Source organism: Lolium perenne, chromosome 4 (genome assembly GCF_019359855.2).
Source record: "Lolium perenne isolate Kyuss_39 chromosome 4, Kyuss_2.0, whole genome shotgun sequence".
In the NCBI taxonomy this organism is placed as follows: Eukaryota; Viridiplantae; Streptophyta; class Magnoliopsida; order Poales; family Poaceae; genus Lolium; species Lolium perenne.
Window position 1 is genome coordinate 392057881 of NC_067247.2, and position 10250 is coordinate 392068130.

Consider the following 10250-nt stretch of genomic DNA (forward strand, 5'->3'; position numbering starts at 1 on the left):
GTATTTATGCTCGATAGTGGGTTCATGTCTCCGTGAATCTGGAGGGGTGACAAGAACCTCTAAGGTTATGGATGTGCTGTTGCCACTAGGGATAAAACATTGGTGCTATGTTCAAGGATGTAGTCACTAATTACATTACGCGCAATACTTAATGCAATTGTATGTTGTTAGCAACTTAATACTGGAGGGGGTTCGGATGATAACCTGAAGGTGGACTTTTTAGGCATAGATGCAGTTGGATGGCGGTCTATGTACTTTGTCGTAATGCCCAATTAAATCTCACTATACTCATCATGATATGTATGTGCATGGTCATGCCCTCTTTATTTGTCAATTGCCCAACTGTAATTTGTTCACCCAACATGCTGTTTATCTTATGGGAGAGACACCTCTAGTGAACTGTGGATCCCGGTCCAATTCTCTTTACTGAAATACAATCTACTGCAATACTTGTTCTACTGTTTTCTGCAAACAATCATCTTCCACACAATACGGTTAATCCTTTGTTACAGCAAGCCGGTGAGATTGACAACCTCACTGTTTCGTTGGGGCAAAGTACTTTGGTTGTGTTGTGCAGGTTCCACGTTGGCGCCGGAATCCCTGGTGTTGCGCCGCACTACATCCCGCCGCCATCAACCTTCAACGTGCTTCTTGGCTCCTACTGGTTCGATAACCTTGGTTTCATACTGAGGGAAACTTGCCGCTGTACGCATCACACCTTCCTCTTGGGGTTCCCAACGGACGCGTGTTGAACGCGTATCAAGCAGCTTTTTCTGGCGCCGTTGCCGGGTAGATCAAGACACGCTACAAGGGGAGTCTCCACTTCTCAATCTCTTTACTTTGTTTTTGTCTTGCCTAGTTTTATTTACTACTTTGTTTGCTGCACTAAATCAAAATACAAAAAAAAATTAGTTGCTAGTTTTACTTTATTTGCTATCTTGTTTACTATATCAAAAACACAAAAAAATTAGTTACTTGCATTTACTTTATCTAGTTTGCTTTATTTACTGTCTTGCACTCTATATTAAAAATACAAAAAAAAATAGTTACTTTTGTTACCATGTCTAGCTCCGAACCTGTTACTTCTTCGCCTGAAGAATTAGTCTTCACTTTCAAACAAGGGGATGAGGAGAGTTTTAAGGATGCTTGGTCTAGAATTTTTACTTCTTATCGTAAAACCGAACCTCAAATGACTCTAAGTTTGCTCCTTAGTAATTTTTATTTTGGTCTTATGGTTCGCTATAGATATGCTTTGGATACTTTAGTAGGAGGAGATTTCCTTCATTGCAATGGGGATCAAGCTTTTAATGCCATAAAGAAGTTGGTTGCATCACATGATTCAGCTAATAACTTTGATTCAGCCCTCACTAGCATATATAGTAGATTAAACAATCTCGAGATAAGTACATCTCGCTTGGATGATAACTATTGCCATGTTCGTAATCGTCTTGAACAAGTTTTAGTGAACTCTAAACTTTCATTGTGGGATCCTACTGTTAAAATTGTTATCGGTGATCGAACTCTTCATTCCTACTGTGATATTATGTTCGAATTTTGCCTTATGCCTGAGAGCATTTATAAATCTTTGAAACTTTGGGGAGTCGAGGAAGGAGGAGAAGAAATAACTTTCATTGATAACTCTGTTATAATTCCTAAGGGAATAGCTGCAGGTGTGCATACAACCATTCTTGGAAGAACAATATCCATTGATTATCTTGTTATTGAATGTGTAGGGACAGGAAAAATCACACTCGGAAGATCCCTGCTGAAACTATTGGGAGCAGTCATTGATGTGGGAGAAGGCACTCTGAAATTCACCTCTATACCGGGGGGGAAATCATATATTTCCTAAACCAAAGGGAAAGAAAAACAATAAGAAAGGTAAGGGTAAAGCCCAAGGTAAGGTTAACACTTCATCTCTTGATAATACTTGATACACACTTTCTGCGCCTAGCTGAAAGGCGTTAAAGAAAAGCGCTTATGGGAGACAACCCATGTTTTTACCTACAGTACTTTGTTTTTATTTTGTGTCTTGGAAGTTGTTTACTACTGTAGCAACCTCTCCTTATCTTAGTATAGTGTTTTATTGTGCCAAGTAAAGTCGTTGATAGAAAAGTAAGTACTAGATTTGGATTACTGCGCAGTTCCAGATTTCTTTGCTGTCACGAATCTGGGTCTACTTCCCTGTAGGTAGCTCAGAAAATTAAGCCAATTTACGTGCATGATCCTCAGATATGTACGCAACTTTCATTCAATTTGAGCATTTTCATTTGAGCAAGTCTGGTGCCATTTTAAATTCGTCAATACGAACTGTTCTGTTTTGACAGATTCTGCCTTTTATTTCGCATTGCCTCTTTTGCTATGTTGGATGAATTTCTTTGATCCATTAATGTCCAGTAGCTTTATGCAATGTCCAGAAGTGTTAAGAATGATTGTGTCACCTCTGAATATGTTAATTTTTATTGTGCACTAACCCTCTAATGAGTTGTTTCGAGTTTGGTGTGGAGGAAGTTTTCAAGGATCAAGAGAGGAGTATGATGCAACATGATCAAGGAGAGTGAAAGCTCTAAGCTTGGGGATGCCCCGGTGGTTCACCCCTGCATATTCTAAGAAGACTCAAACGTCTAAGCTTGGGGATGCCCAAGGCATCCCCTTCTTCATCGACAACATTATCAGGTTCCTCCCCTGAAACTATATTTTTATTCCATCACATCTTATGTGCTTTGCTTGGAGCGTCGGTTTGTTTTTGTTTTTATTTTGTTTGAATAAAATGGATCCTAGCATTCACTTTATGGGAGAGAGACACGCTCCGCTGTAGCATATGGACAAGTATGTCCTTGGTTTCTACTCATAGTATTCATGGCGAAGTTTCTCCTTCGTTAAACTGTTATATGGTTGGAATTGGAAAATGATACATGTAGTAATTGCTATAAATGTCTTGGGTAATATGATACTTGGCAATTGTTGTGCTCATGATTAAGCTCTTGCATCATATGCTTTGCACCCATTAATGAAGAAATACATAGAGCATGCTAAAATTTGGTTTGCATATTTGGTTTCTCTAAGGTCTAGATAATTTCTAGTATTGAGTTTGAACAACAAGGAAGACGGTGTAGAGTCTTATAATGTTTACAATATGTCTTTTATGTGAGTTTTGCTGCACCGGTTCATCCTTGTGTTTGTTTCAAATAAGCCTTGCTAGCCTAAACCTTGTATCGAGAGGGAATACTTCTCATGCATCCAAAATACTTGAGCCAACCACTATGCCATTTGTGTCCACTATACCTACCTACTACATGGTATTTTCCGCCATTCCAAAATAAATTGCTTGAGTGCTACCTTTAAAATTCCATCATTCACCTTTGCAATATATAGCTCATGGGACAAATAGCTTAAAAACTATTGTGGTATTGAATATGTAATTATGCACTTTATCTCTTATTAAGTTGCTTGTTGTGCGATAACCATGTTCACTGGGGACGCCATCAACTACTCTTTGTTGAATTTCATGTGAGTTGCTATGAATGTCCGTCTTGTCTGAAGTAAGAGAGATCTACCACCTTATGGTTAAGCATGCATATTGTTAGAGAAGAACATTGGGCCGCTAACTAAAGCCATGATCCATGGTGGAAGTTTCAGTTTTGGACATATATCCTCAATCTCAAATGAGAAAATTATTAATTGTTGTTACATGCTTATGCATAAAAGAGGAGTCCATTATCTGTTGTCTATGTTGTCCCGGTATGGATGTCTAAGTTGAGAATAATCAATAGCGAGAAATCCAATGCGAGCTTTCTCCTTAGACCTTTGTACATGCGGCATAGAGGTACCCCTTTGTGACACTTGGTAAAAACATGTGCATTGTGATGATCCGGTAGTCCAAGCTAATTAGGACAAGGTGCGGGCACTATTAGTATACTATGCATGAGGCTTGCAACTTATAAGATATAATTTACATGATACATATGCTTTATTACTACCGTTGACAAAATTGTTTCATGTTTTCAAAATCAAAGCTCTAGCACAAATATAGCAATCGATGCTTTTCCTCTATGAGGACCATTCTTTTACTTTCAATGTTGAGTCAGTTTACCTATTTCTCTCCACCTCAAGAAGCAAACATTTGTGTGAACTGTGCATTGATTCCTACATACTTGCTTATTGCACTTATTATACTAGATGACCTGTTGCGCTATCGCGCAAGTGCAAACGAAAGCGTATTAATATGTCAATGAAAGCTGACATATAGAACGGTAATTTAATAAATAATTTATTTTGGTGCTTAAATATTTTTTTTTGGTGATGGTTCATGTCTTGAGTTGCTATATACGCATCAAATATGACGTTTATTTCTTGTTTCTCTAAATTTTACAGAATTATATAGGATGTTTCATACCAAAATAGTTGTAAGACGATCTTTCATGTATTGGTCATTCAAAGTTAATGCGGAGAGTATCCACGGTTCTATTAGATTCGCCTTCCATCTTTGCCATGAGATTTTGTTTTCCCATTTTATGCTATTGTCCATTGATATTAAATATTTCACAATTACTACAACTTGGCAGGCTTTACCGAAACCACATTGGTAAGCACCATATGGTATAAAACTAAATCATCAACATATCGCGTGGATGTCTAAACACAATAAGTAAGTTCATATCATTATATTTTAGCAAAGTAGCAGCACATATCAACATTTATTTCTTCTCAAAACTAAAGCAATATTAGAGCAGTTTTCCAGATTCTAAATGATTTTTCAAATTTGATCAGTGTTTAAGCGAGTGCCCAAACTTCTCATTAAATTTGCTTTATTTAGCAAAGTGCGCAAATCGTTTTGCTCTAATGCATTATTGCTACACATGGAAAGAGAAACAACATCCTTAATCTGTTTTTTTTTCTGTCGAGAGCCAAGCTGGATCTGAATAATGAACAAGCATTACTGAAGCTGGATCGACAACCAAACTAAAACAATTAGGTTACCTGAAGAAGCATATCCTCCAACTCTCAAATAATCTTAACAACCAGCAGTGCTCACCAACTGTTTGTAAACTGTCACATCGTTTAACTTAAACCATATAAAAAACCATACAGCAGCAAATGCTTCGATCAAGACTCGTCAAATTTCAGTCTACTACTTATATGGAAAAAGTATAAAAATTGTATTTGACATGTGAGGATCGATCATGTGATGAGAAATTCAGCTAGTAAATATCACTACTCATCTCGCGACATGTTGTCTTCGATGAGAAGGTTAATCCTGTTCAGCATGCAGCTTCGTCATCCGCGCTTGCGCCTCCTGCGCCGCGCGGACTCGACGACCTCTTCGGCACGCCGCCCATGCCGCCAACGCGAGCTCTTGCACCGGCCCCGTGCACCCTAGCGCCGGCCCCAAGTGCGCCCGCCCCGGCCTCGAGCGCCCCCGCCTCGACACCGCCTCGCCCAGCGGGGTCCTCTGTCGCGGCAGAGAATTCGGCGTTTTCTCTGCCGCGGCAGGCTGCCACGGCAGGAATTCTGGTAGTTTGTCTGCCGCGGCAGGCAGCCACAACAGGAACTCCTGCCGCACCTCGCGCTCCGCCTAAAGACAAAAGAAACAATACTACATGGTATGGTTGTTCTCTCCAACAGATGGCTCTATCAAGGTTTTGGTACATGAAATAACCATCATTCAACGGAAACTAAAACTTCCTCAAACGGAAAACAGAAATTAAAACTAAGTTACCCTACGAAGGAACAGATCGCAAAAGGAAAAGAATCTAAATGAACATATACATATGACATGCCTAAGTTTGCACGCTACTTTAGGCCAATAACTATAATAGTAGAGGCACCAATAGCAGCAAGGAGAAGAATAATACAGAAAGGAGACATCAGAATATGCCTTCAACACTCATGACACAGATAACAGTTCATGGATCAGAGTTTTAGAGAACAGTCTGTGCTATACATACGAGCACATAAAGTTTAGTCTAAGGTTAGCCCGTATGATGGGCACGTAGGACCGCAGGGCTCCTCCCCTGCGAGCAGAGGGTGTACCTACAAAGCGTGCTATGTAACAGCATTCGCTTACAGACAGCAGAAACTACATAGGCATTTACATAGTCACCACAGGAGGCCTACACTGCAGCAAAGGAGGTGCACCCAACAGCAGCGTGGAGGTGGTGTAGCAAAAGCATCACATTAGCTTGGCAGCAACCGTAGAACCCAAAGAGAATAGCAGTTCTTGCCAAGGTGAGCATGCTTTCTGTATATCTGGTCATATACAAAGAACTTGAAAACTGACTAAAATATTTGATGGAATGGAACCTCAGCACCAGTATCAACTGTCAGTGTATCAGGCTTAGCTTCTATTTGTCGATCGCCAACTGCAGATTTCCCATTACTTGCATCTTCCCCTCCAGCTCCAACTCTGCAGCTGAAAATATGCATTGTTCCTTTGTCAGTAGAGAAACCAAGGAACACACATTTGCACATTCATATGAAGCATTAAGAGAAACCAATGAAATAAATAAGGGATCATCTATAATGCATTACTGATAATTTTTGTTCCTTTTGATGCATTACTGTTTTTTTTTGTTCCTTTTAGTGCAGGTACGACAAGAGGAGATGGACCTCGATCTCAACTTGCCACCACAAATGGTGATTTATTTGGATCTTAACTTTAGTCCACACGAGGAAGAGGAAGAAGATGTACAAATACCCGAAGCCAAAGATGTAGAAATACCCGAAGCCATCCTAGCATGAGATCCAAGAGTGGAGTCAACCTATGTAATTGTGTCAAGCATGGTTTAAAAAGCGTCGCTTAGTCGTCGCGTAGGCGACGCCTAGGCGTCAAGGCGCTCCCCCTCCGCTTTGTAAAAACGGCCGCTTTAGGGGCCTAGGCGTCCAAAGCGCCCGCCTAGGCGTCGCCTAGGCGCCAAAGCGCCCTCCCTCCTTAAGGCGCCAAGGCGTCGCCTTAAAAACCATGGTGTCAAGTGTATATATGACATTAAGCAATTGTATATATGTGGTCTGAATTGGTGTCCTAACATTGTCCTATGTGTTCATTATATTCTGTACAAAGAAAGCAGGGACTTCTACTTACACCATGCCCAAGGAATGGTGGCCATTATATTCTGAATCGGTCTCCTAATAGCTTACCATTATATTCTGAATTGGTGTCCTATCATTAGTCTGAATTGGTGGCTCTCTACTTATACCATGCCCAAGGAAGCCCAGGTCAAGAGCGCGCTACCATGGTAAAGGAAAAAAAGGTCAGTTTTGATGCCATTCATAAACTTCAAGAGAATGGAGTGATAACAATAGAATACCTTGGTTTGCTTGAAATACTTCTTTGTTTCTCACTATTTCCATTGTTTCTGAAGTCTGACATCACAACCAATTAAGAGAGGTGCCTGAAACATGAATAGGAAGGGCACTTGCTAGTCAGCACAACATGATAATATCAGATAATGCGCCTCACCCAATCAGTTTGTGTATTACCTGATATAGTATGTAATGTGTGCATGTATGAAAAATATGGAAATAACACAACATAACATTGGAATCAAGGGAGCGTCCATCCCTTATTCATTCTCCTGGCTCATTATGTCAACCAAGGCCATAGCCAGCTAAAATTAGGATTTGAGCTATCAATTACCTTTTTTTTTTTATTAAAATCCTGTTGTTCAAATTCTAGGCTCACCACTGGCTTTCTTGACTCAGTTGCTAATTCTACAAGGGAATCGGAATCCTTATGAAGAAGCACAAAACTTGTTCGTTTATGCACGGACTACTTTCTGGTACTAAAAAGTATTGTCAAGCATAGATGTCTCAAGTCAAGTAATTGGTCTTTGATCAAATGTCCGATGTGTAAAATTATGCTGAAGATCTCACAACATACTGGTTCCTCTCTTTATTTCATACTGTAAAAGAAAGCAAAATAAATAGAAAAAGGGCGCTTGATATACTTATTGGATGCATTTTCGATGCTATATTTAGGTAATAAACAAAAGAGGCAACCAGCAGATCAATTATATGTGCAATCTAGGTACAGAATAGGAAGTATATAACTAATTAGCTAAAATGCCAAGGAATAAAATACATGATTATATGTCCACTAAAACCTTTGCAGCATAAACAATTTTTATCTTCATCTATTCTGTACATTGGTGGCTACATGTTGGCTATAATCCTAGAGGAGCTGAAAAGTAACATGAATTAGAAACAGGAAGGGCTAGAGAATGACCCCAACCACACCCAGAGAAAGGAACAAAAGCAGGTTCTGCGAAAGAAATATCATAGGTAAAGAAGAAAAAAATCAAGGAAGGGAGATACAATAAATCATATTCTTGCTGGCTTGCAGCTTATTTTGAGTCACAGGGTTCTGGAGATAGATAAATGTATGCTCTTAAATCATGTTTACACAAAAGTAACAGAGAAAAGTTCTGTTTATCAGGATGGTCCATTCCAAAATCTATAAGCTTAAGACACTTGGAAAGTGACCCCATTTGCCCTCATACATCTGTAGTAATGCCTCAGCTAAGGATGTAAACCATCCGAATCAAACATAACAGTGGGCTCACTCAATATCTTTTTCTCAGCTCATGACCCATTGCAGGAACACAGAGAAAGCAAAAATAAATGGGCAAGATAAATGCATACCGTACCTTCTAGCCTCATAAAGTCTCTGCTACAAAAATCAGACACTTAAAACTTGAACTTTCTTTTCTAACACCTGCAAATAGATAAAAAAGAATTAATCAAAGAAACTTGGCTTGCCTGTTAAACGTGTTGCAGTTCAGTTCTGATATTTTCTTCAAAACTAAAACACATGCTTCGTATTATTTCCTCCTTAGTACAAAATCCTACCCCTGAAACATCCAACAAGAAAAAATGCACATATAGTTCAGCCTTCAAATAGCGTGAATTAAGATAATTAAGGGAGAGACAAATATAAGATATCTCTTTAATTAAGCCTTCGTAATATTGATCTTTAGAGGATTTCATAAATCGCCAATCAGAGAGCTCACAAGTCCTAAGCATACAACAATGGCGAGCAAAACAGAATGGGAAAGTAAGTTGCAATTAATATGGAGAAACACTGTAGTGTAAAATAATGGCGACTTCTCTGATCTTACATAAGAAAACATTCAGTTATAGGGATACGACAAATAAAATACCAAGGAATCACTTGAATGAGCATAACTTAAAAGGATACATATGTTAGATTAATCTCGTTCACAATCAAATCACAAAACCATGAAAATTTCAAATAACATAGTCTATGAAATAAGTAAATATTCAATAGAAAATTGTACCTTTGAACACTGCAAAAATTACATCTTTCAAGAAAGAAAGATGCAGAAATAATTAACCATGTCCTAATTAACCAATCAAGTTTTCAATCATGTGATTGTTGCCTGCAAATAAGAATAAAACCGTTCACAATTTCATCAACATGAACACAATGACCTGTACAATCCTACAAATCGGCATATGAGCTGAAAGGTTGTATTTATTTACAGCACTGAAATCTATGAACAAAAGCTATATAACTACAGTTTTGCAAAAACAGATCAGCAACTTGTTTTCTTCTCATTACCTAGCCCAGTTCATCAATACTTATTAATATGACAATTCAGTACCATTAATCTTACATGACTTCCAACAACATTCATTTGGAAACACCAAAGCCAACACAAAGCATGTACAATGGCTCCTGAATAGAGTATAACCTGGAAAAGAAACCAATTTAGGCAGATGCACCATGAGAATTTCATAAAAAAAGCAGTCCAAAATATATTATTTTTGTATACAACATATATCACTGGAATATAAGCAAAGACAATAATTAATCTAGCATATACTGAAACAAATCTAAGCAGTGCTAGAATAAATAATAACATAAAAATGCAGGAACAAACTTCATTGTATTCACAAGAGAGAGATCACCTTGTTCTCCTTCATGAAACTCTTCCGTGAGATTCTTCATCAGATTTGCACATCCTGCAGCGGCATATCCACATCCTGCAGCGGCATATCCACATCCTGCAGCGTCCATCCACATCCTGCAGCGGCATATCCACAAAGTAGGTACATAAGATCTACAACACGTTGAAGGACCTGCAGAAGACTGTGAGGATAGATCCCTCACCATGTGCACCTCACCGCCATTCGCTGGATCTCGATGTAGACGAGAGGGAGGCGCTGCCTTGGAACCGCGTACCATGCTAGGACGAGGGAGAGAGGCGTGACGGCAGATGATGAAGAGC

General features: G+C 39.0%; 1 long non-coding RNA gene across 2 annotated transcripts; it reads right to left on the reverse strand.

Annotated features, from left to right (window-relative positions):
- Nucleotides 1–7295: 7295 nt before the first annotated feature.
- On the reverse strand, nucleotides 7296–10022 carry LOC127297511 (uncharacterized). Of its 2 annotated transcripts, none has more exons than XR_011742255.1 (3): nucleotides 9931–10022; nucleotides 9297–9398; nucleotides 7296–8713 (listed from the first exon to the last, which is right to left on the reverse strand). It is a non-coding gene; the product is annotated as an uncharacterized lncRNA (long non-coding RNA). The 2 variants fall into 2 exon arrangements; XR_007849207.2 differs by lacking the exon at nucleotides 7296–8713 and adding an exon at nucleotides 8721–8849 and having other exon boundaries at nucleotides 9931–10021.
- Nucleotides 10023–10250: the final 228 nt, after the last annotated feature.